The sequence below is a fragment of the Ambystoma mexicanum genome, chromosome 11 (assembly GCF_040938575.1).
Source record: "Ambystoma mexicanum isolate Mex_15411 chromosome 11, UKY_AmexF1_1, whole genome shotgun sequence".
NCBI classification, from domain to species: Eukaryota; Metazoa; Chordata; class Amphibia; order Caudata; family Ambystomatidae; genus Ambystoma; species Ambystoma mexicanum.
The window spans coordinates 890,404,285-890,416,566 of NC_090934.1; positions in this window are offsets into that span (position 1 = coordinate 890,404,285).

Consider the following 12,282-nt stretch of genomic DNA (forward strand, 5'->3'; position numbering starts at 1 on the left):
GTGTTTGTATCTTAACGTTATTTCCTCTCTTTATATACTTTACTTTTTCTTATATTAACCATGTCTTTTATTTAAAACGGTTCTTGTGATATCTAATAACAGTGTTGTTTTGTGGGAAGTACAGTGTATAGCAGATGAGTGTATGTATTATAGGTATATGTAGTATGAGTCTTTACCATGTGAGTGCTTCAGCTAATTGGTGTGTGAGCCATGCTGTTAACTTTTTATACATATACAGATTTTATATATTATATACTCTTATGTACACATCAAACTTCCTATCAAAGTTAGCACTCACTTTGATGTGATTTTTTATAGGTATAGACGTGTACTTGCACATCATGCACTTTGCATGCATTTACATGCACAGTTTGTGTAATAGATTTCCATTCATTTAGCACCTCTCTTCTATCCCTTCTATAATTAGGCAGATTGGTGTATAGGTGTGTGTATCGTATGTGCTTGTGTTGTATGAGTTAGTGTGTAAGAGTGTGTTGTGTATGGCATATCAGTGTTTGGTGTGCCCGTGTTTGGCATATGTGTATGGCGTATAAGCAGCGTATGAATGTTTGGTGTGATGTCATAGGAATTGAACACCCTATATACCTGCTATATTTATGAAAACTCACATACATGTGAGGTTCCACTTTGATGTGAGTTTTTATACATTCAGGAGGTATACAAAATTGTTCCAGTTAATACACAAATTCAATTTACATCTTCTATATATTTCATATGCATATGAAAAATGACTTCATAGTCAGTCCTGACTTTTATATGAGTTTTCATATGAGTACATGTACAAAATATATATATCCTAATGTACATTTCGAAAAAGATGCTGCACATCGATTGTGGGCGTGTCAAAACAGCACGTGTTATAATGTTGCCCAAACAACACATCCTCACACTATGAACCCACAAAGCCTCCCTCTGAATATGCTGTGCTTGTGTGTGTGGTTTGAGAGCATGTGCTGTAAGAGCATGTGGAGAAGGTTTGTGCCCCGTAAGAGTGTGAGTCATAAGAGTTTGTATTGTGAGATTTGCTTCACTGTATTTTGTTGTAGGTGTTCTAAAGCATGTTAAGCTCACATAGCTTACTTTACTGTGTCTTTCATAGAGTTTCCCCTACTTTTACTCCACTGTGTTTCCTAATGAATGTTGCTCATAAGTGTCCGTGCTCTATGTATGTTTGTAAGCAGAGTTTATAAAGACCACTCACACGCCTTCAAGAGTCCTCACAGGGCTGGAAGATCAGAAAGGAAAGCCTAGGGGTCCACTGAAATGGAAGGTGCTGCAATAAAAAGATGTGTTAAGAAACATTTTGTATCTGAGATGCTCATGCACCAATCGAAGACCAGGTGGGATAAAGATCCACGGTGAATCTTCTGCATAAACAATGCTCTGCCACAAGATCTCTCTCTTTCCTGTTAGGCGTGATCAAAATATTAATGTTGACTGGGCAGAAGTATCTGTTGGTTCTCTAAGGGCAGCACTGCTCCTGTATAAATAGAGGGCTCATTCCATGTTGAGCGTTGTGGACTATTCAGGCAGACTTCAAGAGTATCTTCTTGTAGATGTGATCTCTCTTATTCAGGCCATGAACTAACCTGTCATCATGCACATGCATCCTTCAAATCACAATAAATGTGTTCACCGGAGCTACATCCATGAGTGGGCGATCTGCTCACACACCTTCCTGACATCAATCATCTCCCAGCACATGTGACAAGTGATTTCTAAAACTGGTTCATGCTGCCCATGCAACAATGGCATGTCATCAAAGCACAGTGACCAAATGTGTGCCCATGACAGAAGTAAGCATACCAACAATGTGTGCGACATTCAAAAACAATGGGCAGTTGTGTCACAGCCTGAGCATGAGTGAGCTGGTTGGAGAAAAAAAAGTCAGCAAATTATCACATGACCGGTGTAGGCATGGGTTAAGGCTAAGGCAGTCAGAGAGTGCATGACTCACAGAGAGTGGTGAATTGTGCAGCCCTGTGGAATAATCAAAAAGTGCCACTACTGTATCCATTGGTAGAGGTTGACAAATACCTGAGAGAAGGAATTCTGTGATACCACATGCTGCTGAAGGTGAATGCACGACATGTGTGTTACACATCATTAACAAAGTCATGTGCCATGCTGGGGAACATGGAACACTCCCACAGTCAGTCTACCCCCCTCCACCCCAACCACAGTGAAGCCATACTCAGAGTGATGCAGCACATGTGAAAGGAAATACCATTTGACAGTGCACACCCATCCGTCTACTTGACACACCACCATCTGTCCGCCACCTGTGGATCCTGCCCTTGCCAACCATTCCAGCAACAACAAAATACAAGCATGAATGCAACCAGACACATGACTACCAATGAAGAGAAGCACAGCCTCAAAATAAAACTAGCAACCCGGCCCACACCCACATGATCACCAAGAAGCAATGAATTGCACTAAAACAAATATATATTATCAATAAGTATTAACATCATATATGTTCTATTAAAAAATCAAGCTGCCCATGTAAACATTCCAAAAAAGAACAATCATCATGCCTAAATCACTATATACAATGTAAAAGGAAAATAATGTATGAAAATTGTGATGGAAAAAAAGGAAACCTACAGAACTGAGCAAGGTGGACTTGGAGATGGGCTGTGGAGTGGTGGTGATGGTATCGCACGTTGGGATTCTGGTGAATCAGCTGAGGTGGTCACAGGGCCAAGGGCAGGAGCACTGGCAATGGATGGACAGCAGTTACTAAAAATTCAGGGCAGGTGGGCAGCAGGCAAACACAGTGGGCAGGCAGCAGCAGATGGCATAGTAGGAGGCAGCTCAAGTTAGTAGGAGGCAGGTTTCAAGGCTCGTAGGCATAAGCGTGGGTGTTCCCTGTCTATTGTGTTTGCAGTCAGAAACAGAGTGACGGTTAGTTTGCGCGTTCAAAATTAGCACAGACACGTGAAATCAGAGGAAAGGCCCTCAGCGTGTAAGTTACGTGACAAGTGCTGTGTGCTGCATTCAGTACATCCAATTTGGGGATGTAGAAGTACACCTAGAAGCAAATCAAACTGTACGTGCATTTGGGAGTAGAAAGACAAGTGGATTATTGCGATTTTTGGGGTGCCATGCAATTTGTTTAGTTCTGGGACAGTTCTAACTTCTTATTTTGGTGTGGGATTTGTCTCTGCGCATACGCGCGTGTACTTTTCTTTTTTCAGAGGCTGATGGTGAGTCGGCTATCTATTTTTCATACTCGGGGTGCCCCTGTGTATCGGGTACCTCCATTCTTACCATTTCTGTAGCTTTCTGGTATTCACATACACATTGTTTGTGTTGTTGAGTGCCACAGCGTATCATGTAAGAATTCTTTTGGTGGGTGGAAGCTATCAAGGTCTCGCCTACGCATTTCTTTTGTTTCATGGGGTGCCTGTGCATTGCACCTCCTGTTTTTTTGTCACCAGGGGTACTTTTGAGCCTTGCTGGACCACAGAAGTAGGTTTTCCATCAGGTACACTGCCCCCTGACTCTGATTGCCCAGGACAATTGCTTGGTGTGCCTTCCATTGTTCAAGTCCACCTGGACCATGAGTGGAAAGGCCCGAAGACGGAAAGGAGGCAGTGGTGGCTGGGGTTAGGGACGTGCAGTGGATGCTGCTGCCCTCCTCTCCAGGGGTCAGGACATTTAGCTTCTGCTGCTGTCCCCATCCCCCAGGGTCACAGACCGGCAGTGGCAGCTGCTGTCTGTGTCTCAAAGGGTAAAGGGCGTGCAGGGAAAGATGTGGTCCCCCACCAGGGTCAGTGAGCTGCAGTGGCAGCTGATGCCCCCCCCCAGGGTCAGGGACCTGCAGCTCCTTCTGCTGTCCCCCACCCCAAGGTCATAGACCTGCCGTGCCAGCTGCTGTCTGTGTCTCAAGGGTAAAGGGCGTGCAGGGAAAGATGTGGTCCCCCCGCAAGGGTCAGTGAGCTGCAGTGGCAGCTGCTGCCCCCCCAGGGTCATGGACCTGCACCGGAAGCTGCTGCCCCTCCCCAAGGTCAGGGGCCTGCAGCGGAAGCTGCTGTCCCCCTCCCCCAGGGACACGGACCTGCAGTGGCAGTTGCTGTCCGTGTCTCGAAGGGTAATGGGATGTGCAGAGAAAGCTGATATCCAAGCATCAGTGGGTGAAGCCATGGACCAGGCCACTAATGGTCCAGCATCTGTTGCCCTGAGTGGTCCCAGCTCACAGGGTCTTCACCACGTGCCAAGAAGGCAAAGACGGCACAGCAGGAAGAGGCTCAACCCGATGGCACGACGCAGGACACTGCCATGTCAAGGAAGAGGAGCTTCAATGATGACGAACTCCAAATCCTCATGGGCTACGTGGGCGCACACCACCGTGACATGTGCCTGCAACCAGGGGGCACACATACACCTGTTCAGCGTCTGGTGCATTGGCAGCATATCACGGATGACATAAACGCCTTAGTGTATGAGAGGCGCACTGCTTCACAGGTCATGGAGCGATGGAATGATCTCAACTGTCGCACCAAATCCAAGATGGGTGCCAACATAGCCTCTGCTCTGGCAACTGGAGGGAGTCCACCAGAGGAGCAGGAGCTCACCCTGCATGAACAGACTATAAGCCAGTTCATTCATATGTATCAGGTGCAAGGTGTGGGAGGCCTGCCAGATTACGAGGCCACGTCCGGTGAGTGACCAAGCTTATGCATCCTGAGTATGTGGAAGAAAATTAAAAAAAGAAGTATGATTGTGTTGCACGTGTGCCTGTATTTCAATGACTGCCCAGGGTGAACCATGTCATGCAGTGCTGACTTGTGAACAGTGTATAGTGGATACAAGCCATGTGTCATACATCCGTTGCACATGGCAATGTGACAGTAGTCATCACCCACCTACATACACAGACAACATTTTCAACATGCTACCACAACGTGGAAGCTAGTTAGTTGCATCAGTGATGTTAGTGACTATGCTCTGCTAGACAAGTGCTTCTGTCTGAAGCATGTGTTACACATCATGCACTGCATGGTGTAGATTGTCTATTCACACATGTATGTAAGTGGTTCCATGCTACAAATAACTTCCATGGAGACTACCAGCTGGCCTCACCTTGTGCCATGAGTGGCATTGCATTTTTCAACACTGTGAGCATCCCTCTGGCCGCTATGGCACTGGCCCTATTGTCAAATATTTGTCTGGATTCATCCCTGTTAACCTTCAACACTCAGCACGCACTCCATGGGTCCATGCCCCTCTTGTGTGTCACTGTCCCTTCTTCCTCTCTCCCAGTGCATGTAATTACTCTCTCCACATCCCACGCCTGGGACTCCACACTCAGGCCATGTCCACATTGTGTGCACTCCCTGTGCCAGTCCTACAGTGGGGTGGCATGTAATTGATGTGCACTTGGCTGTGAATATGTGTGTACGTGTTGACTTGTAATGTAATAGCATGTCACAGAGCCACATGAAAATGCCCATTTAGCATGCATTTGTCAATAGTTTCCTGTGTCATGACCCAGAATGTGCTTTCAGAGAACCATGTCTGTTGGCAATGTGTCCACTGGCTACATGGCCAGGGACATGGGATGTTGTTGCAAGTCTGTGTACGCCATGATCAGATGGCTTCTTGTACATATTGTGTGTATGTGATTTCTTGCATGGTAACATGCACGGCAATGTGTTGCAGGACAGCAATGTGATACAGATGTTTAATGTCTACGTTATTTACATGAATCGTTATGATGTCTTTATATGTCCTTTTGCAGGTGATGAGGCACTTATTGCATAGGAGGAGGTAGAGGAGGAACGAAAGTCTGAGTCGGTCCAGACCACCAGTGGAGGACATGATGTGGCAACCCATGAGAATCCACTGGTGCTACAGACCATCCTGGGAATGTCTAGGTATGACACAGAATCCGATGAATCCAGTAGCTCTCGTGCTGAACTGGATATCCATTCCTCAATGCGGTCAGAGGTGAGTGCACCAAGTGTTGGAGCTGTTGTTGCCCGTGAGTCTGCAGGGGGTCATCTGCCCTCACAAGGCCAGTCAGTGATGTCATGGCCATCTCTGGTGGTTATGGATACAAGGCCACGTGCCTAAGTATTGGGTTCTGGCCCTGGGTCAGATGTCCAAGGGAGGGATACAGTCCTGCAGGAACAGACAGTGGCATCACAGCAAGGGCCATGCTCCCTTGAGTGAGGCAGGGGTGGGCCCCGCACATGTGGTGGACATGTGCAGGCTGGGGAGACAGTGTGGGAGCAGTTGCACAACCACAGGGTGCTGCCTATGAGATCTTGGCTGAGGGCATGGATAGGGTGGCCAGTTCCATGATCCCACCGGAAACACAGGTGGAGCACGAGCTGCAGGCATTGCGGTCCACATGCCGCTCATGCAGGCTGCACATGGAGGCCAACAGCTGGAGCCGACGGGCTGATCTCAGGTCTCTGTAGGCATCCCTGCTTGCAGAGGGTCAGGCCCACAGGAAAGCCCTGAGGCAAGAGTTGTTGGCCCACAGAGCTTCAGTCAAAGGGGAAGAGGCAGCTGGCAGGACACAGAACCAACATGAGATGGAACTATTGAGGCAGACCATCTCAGTGGAAATCCGTGCATCCCATGAGGTCATGCATGGTGACCTCAGAAACTTCATGTTGCTGTTGCATTCATCAGTGTCACGCATGGCTGCTGCTACTGAGGACCAGGCCAGGGCACTATGTGGTAAGCCTCCCACACCACTACCACCTTTCAACTCTACCAAGGAAGTTGATCACAGCATAGACTTGCCTCCCGGTATAAGATAGCCGTGTGGTCCATGAGTCCATGGAGGGAATTGTTTTTTTCAACATCCACCCATGATATATGATATGGCATTTATAATGCGCCTATACACAAGTGTTTCAACTTGTGGGGTTTGAGGTGCACCCTGCTGTTCCCACCTCCTCGGTGCCCCCCCGGTCCATGATGGACATATTTATTCTTTTTTTCTTTTTCTTTTTTGACAACCCCATGCCTGGCTGTTGGAATTGCATAGTTGGTTTTGTCCTTTCCTGGTTGTAATTTGTGTTCATTATTTTCTTTATTTCCCATCAGGTGTGCCATTAACACCTCAAGGCCAGCACGTGCGCTGTGGTGTACAGTGAAGTCAACTAGCATGTTTGCATGGTGGTGCACAAGGTGGAATGTGCAGGTAATTATGGGTTTGGGGTTCCATTGCAAGTGTTTGCTGTGTCAATGGTACTTCACAATGGCTGTTTTAATGTCTTCTCCCATGCTTTTCCAGAAATCTGTGATGTGGCGTTGACTGCGGTCCCAAGGGAGACACCCTGCACGATTTCAAGTCCATGCTCCCCATGCAATCCACCAGGCACTGTCCTTCCTGTACCTGATTAGGAAACAGAGTTCCACATGAAGGTGATGCAGGATTGACACCATGCCAGCAAAGTTAGCTGGTTAGCTTTAGCACTGTCTTGCATGTTGAGCATGTGTCATTGGTGTGCATGTTTGCTGCATGTCTTGCTTATCTTATATGTCCGTTGCATGCTGACATGCCAGTATGGTAATTTAAGTGGTGTCCATGTCACTGTGTTACCTACCTATGTGTATTGCTCCATGGGCGCACCTACTGTGCGGTACAGCCTGTCTTTGTACATCGGACGGCCAGGCAGTGCACTCCTTGATCTGTCATTTCCTTGGGATTCCATGTCTGTGTCACTCTCTCTACCTCTTGTTGTACACTGTACTCCTGGTAAAATCACTATTTATTTCCTTTCACCCTGTGGCACTATGTGTTGCTCCTGCAGTAGGTGGTGTCTGAATATTTTCTTTAGGTAATCATGTGATGTCATGTGTGTGCATGTTGTTTGTGCTGTTACTATGCATCGTATTCAGTTTAGGGGAAGCGTCTCACGACGATGTGCATCGTATGGTGGGTTCCCTGGACAGGTAAATGAATGGCATTTGCTGACACTTGTGTGGTGTTTGCATGTGAGTGTGGCACTGTATGTGTTCACTTTGGATTGACTTGGCTTGGGGTCAAACACTACTTCTTCACAGGGGTGCTTCTAATGATGTGTATGGTCATGTTCTTCAGATCGATTGCTGGGACCACTGTTCACTGATTATGATAACTGTGCATTCTAACTGTGTGGGGCTTCCATGGTTGTTTGGAAGTGGGTAGCATGGTCAACTGTTTGTGGCCTGTGGCAGGTGCTAATGTTTGGGCTGATGAGTGGCTCATGGAAGTTTTATCATGTGTAATGAGTGACACTTCAGATTCCTAGTAGGGATTAGGGCTGTATGTCACAGTTGGCATGTCCAGATTATGGATCAACTGTTATGGTGTGTAGCAGCAGTTTAAAGCCACATACATGTTGCTGCATATTAATTTTTGTGGAATGATATGTTGTGTACCAGCACATTAGGGTTAGTGGTGTATGTATTTTCTCATGAATTTCCTATGCATGCTGCACCATGATGTTTGCAGCTTTTAGTGCAACGCGGCTGAGTGCATGGTACTGCTGTATTTGAAGGGATGCAGTATTTGACCATTGGTTTGTGGTGACAATGAAGTCTGCATTGACCATGGTCTGGTGGTTAACAGTGTACCTTTAGCATCATTGCTCGATGTATCGGATTGCTTTGTGTTGTCTGCTTATGTCTTCCATTGCGGCTCCATTGGTGTGCAGCAGTACATTGTGACATCAAGCATGGTTCTGGCAGAGGTGGAAGAGGTGAGTATTTCAGTAATTGCCAAGCCATCCAATGTATATTGTGCAACAGCTCCTTCACAGCACCTTTGGATTGTGTTTGCATCACATATGTTTTGCAAATACACATGACTGACTAAACCTACTTGTGACAGGCTCTTCAAACACAACTCACTGCACCTCTGCCCCCCAAACACTCACCATCATCCTTCCTCATTATCCGCATTCACTCCTGGTTCCCCTGAAGTAGTCACCAGAATTGACAACTCCATGAAGGTGTCATCACAACTGCTGTGCCGCTGCTCCTACTGTACCATCAATGGCACCAGCTACTCTCTGGCAACTGCTCTTGCTGATCACTGCAAACACTAATTTCCTTCTGTTTAGTTTCCATCCTCCATCAAGCACTCAAGTTTGCGCACCATCCTTACTATGCCATATGCAGTGCCTTCCTGACAATCAAACTAATGGCAAATGTCTTTCAACACCTTCCTGGGGAAACTGCTTGACAAGTTAGCCCTCCCACAAATGGACGCCCATGGACACCAGTGTGGATTGAAACTGTCCGGAGCCACAGAAACTCCTCTCCAGGACACACATGAATGACCGGTGGCATCCCTCATTTCATAATCCCCTGCTGTCCTCATCCTCCTTGATAGCTCATCTGCTTTTCACACAGTGAGGCATTCCATCCTCATTAAGATGCTTCATGAATGTCCAGTGGACTTGTTTAGCTCATTCCTAAACAACCATTCCAAATAAACCATTCTATGTCCTTTCTTCTACTCTACTTCTGCCTACACCTGTGGCATCACACAGGTGTCCATTCTTTAGCCATGCACCTGTGACATATACATTTCCCTGCTGCAACGCTTCTTTGACTTATCGCACAACAGATTCATGTGCTATATTGATGACACCCTACTCTTTAGCAATGTACCTACTGACACACTAGCACCCTCATTCACCATGACTGCCTCTCAGCCATCCTGTCCTAGTTCATTGCAAATTACCTCGGCTTGTGCTCCATTCAAAAATAAGAGTGTCCCGATTGGCTCCCCTGCATCCTACTTCTGGCATTGACTCTGTCCTTCCTAGATGGGCTCACTCCCTGCCCCCTCATCCCAAGGCAGCAATCTTGAATTCATCTATGTCTAGCCCCTTCCCTTCATTTGTCTTATCCGTGAGATTTTCAAGAAGTCAGACTTGCAGCTCTTGATGCTCAAAGTTACTGTACCCTTCCACACCATCACACAGAGGTGCAATGTTACATATGCTGTGGTACTCTCCAGGCTACAGTACTGCTGCATCTTACTCCAAAGGGTCCTTGGTCCACCTTGCAACCCCTACAGTTTACCCAGATTAGGTCTGTAAGACTCGCCATTTGACTCAAGCCAGCCTGCAATATAATGGCTTCAGTAGCTCACAGATTTACCACAGATTACATTGTAATCCCTGTATATCATCCACAGGGCTGTCTCTGTCCCTGTACTGTCTTCAACACTTCCTGATGAAATAATCCCCTTATATTCTCCTGCATTCTGCTGGCAACTACTCCCTGGATGTGAAGCACTTCAGTATTGGAAGGGCTGGTGGTGGGTTCCTTTACGATGTGTGATGCCTTCTGTGTAATAGTCTCACTCTTCCTCTGCGTCGTGAGCCTGAACTCCTTAACTTCACATGAATCAGCAAGTCCTTTTTCTTCTCCACTTCCTTCACCCACTCTTTTCCGTGCTATTGATGCAGTAGCATGCCTCATGTCCGTGGCCCTTATGTGTCCTTGATGCCCTGACCCCCCACATGTATCATGTAAAGTACTGTGTTAATACTGAACTTGCTCATGATCAGCATCACTACTTCCATTTGTGCATTATTTTCTGCCTTTTTCACCACAAGATGTTCTCCATGCACTAATCTGAACATTTTCCCTTCACAACATCACTGGTACACTTGCACGGTGTGAACAGTCAGAAGGCATTGTGGCCTTGTCTACCCTACCAGTTATTGTCATGATTTCTTGGTGGTACTGATTGTATGATTGATCTCTGTTAGTATATCATTCTCTACGTTCATCTGTCCCCAACCTGTTGCCCTTTGTGCCTTCGGCAACTTTTGGGATTATTGGATGTATGCCTAAGCAATGCACAATACATGTGTTAATTGATAATGTGCTTCCATGACTGCGTGAGCGCACTGTCCCTATATTACGCAAGTGAGGGCCAGCCTTATCATTACATTGGTAGTCTTCCAAGGGTGGCCCATGGTTCAGTTGGATTAAATTCTATGTATATGTGCTGTCTTCACAGTTTCATGCAGCATGGGGAGTGAAGTGTGCATTGTGCATGTGAAATTGTGCAATGAATGGGGATGTGTTGCATGCACATTTTATGCATGTTATTGAGGGGGACAGGCAGTGTGGGTGATGTTGTTGGGTGTGAGTGTGTGTGTATGGTGTGTTTGAATTGCATGCAGTGTGCAGGTGTTTGTACATGTGTGCAGGGACACATGTTGATGGCTGTATTGGGACTTGTGCTGGCATGTGTTTCAATTCATTGAGGGGTGCCCATGAATCTTCACCTAATTATTGCCATGTATGTGTTACGTGGAGTAAATTTAATGTGTTTCTTTGTCTGCAGATCCTTACGTCAGGTAACAATGGCTATTTCATGTCACGAAAATTGAGTGTCAACTGCATGGCAAGGGGACAGGTAAGATCTTCTTTTATATTGATTGTAATGAACTGTTACACATTTGACCAGTATGTTAGTTATTCACATCCACCACTGCAGAAGGGGTCCACTACAGTGGGTATGGTGCACAGGGTTGACAGATCAGGCTATGTTTTGGTTAACCTCCTTTTTTTATGACCACCCATCCCAGGTGGAACTCAAAGCCTTACCTTCTTCTATGGCTCTTTCACAATGTGGTGTTCCCCAGGGATGTAAGCTATCCCCCTGGTTCTTCTAAATGTACATGGCAGCCTTTGCATGTGTGATTAATACTTTCACATCTGAATTCCAGTGTTATGTGGATGACACAGAATTTTCTTTCAGGCTACCCTCATGCTCCTCCTCTTCATCACTCATATCTGACTGTCTGTCCACGAATCAATCATGGTGTGCTGCATACAACCTCTGCCTTAATGCCAGCAGGCCTGAGATTGTTTGCATTGGGACTCCTGCTCCAGCTTTCCTACTTTCTCTCTGGCCAGACTCCCTTGGCCCTGCAGCCGCACCCACCTGCATGGATACTGATCTTTGGGGTCATCTTCGCATTCACTCTCTCCTTCTCATGTCACAATTCAGTAATCTCTAGAAAGTTCAACTAACAGCTACACCTCCTCAGAGGTACCTCACCGTTTCCCCCTTTCCCCCAGGAGGTCACTGTCTCCAAAGCCCTGGTTATCTCCAGACTGGGCTACTGTAACTGGCTCTTTCTCACCCTCCATGCTTCAAATCCACACCTTCGTTAACTAATGCAGAACATGACCGCAAGTCTTAACCTTGTCATCAAGACCAGGTACCGCATCTATCTAGCACTGATATCCCTCCACTGGCTACTTGTAGCTGCAAAG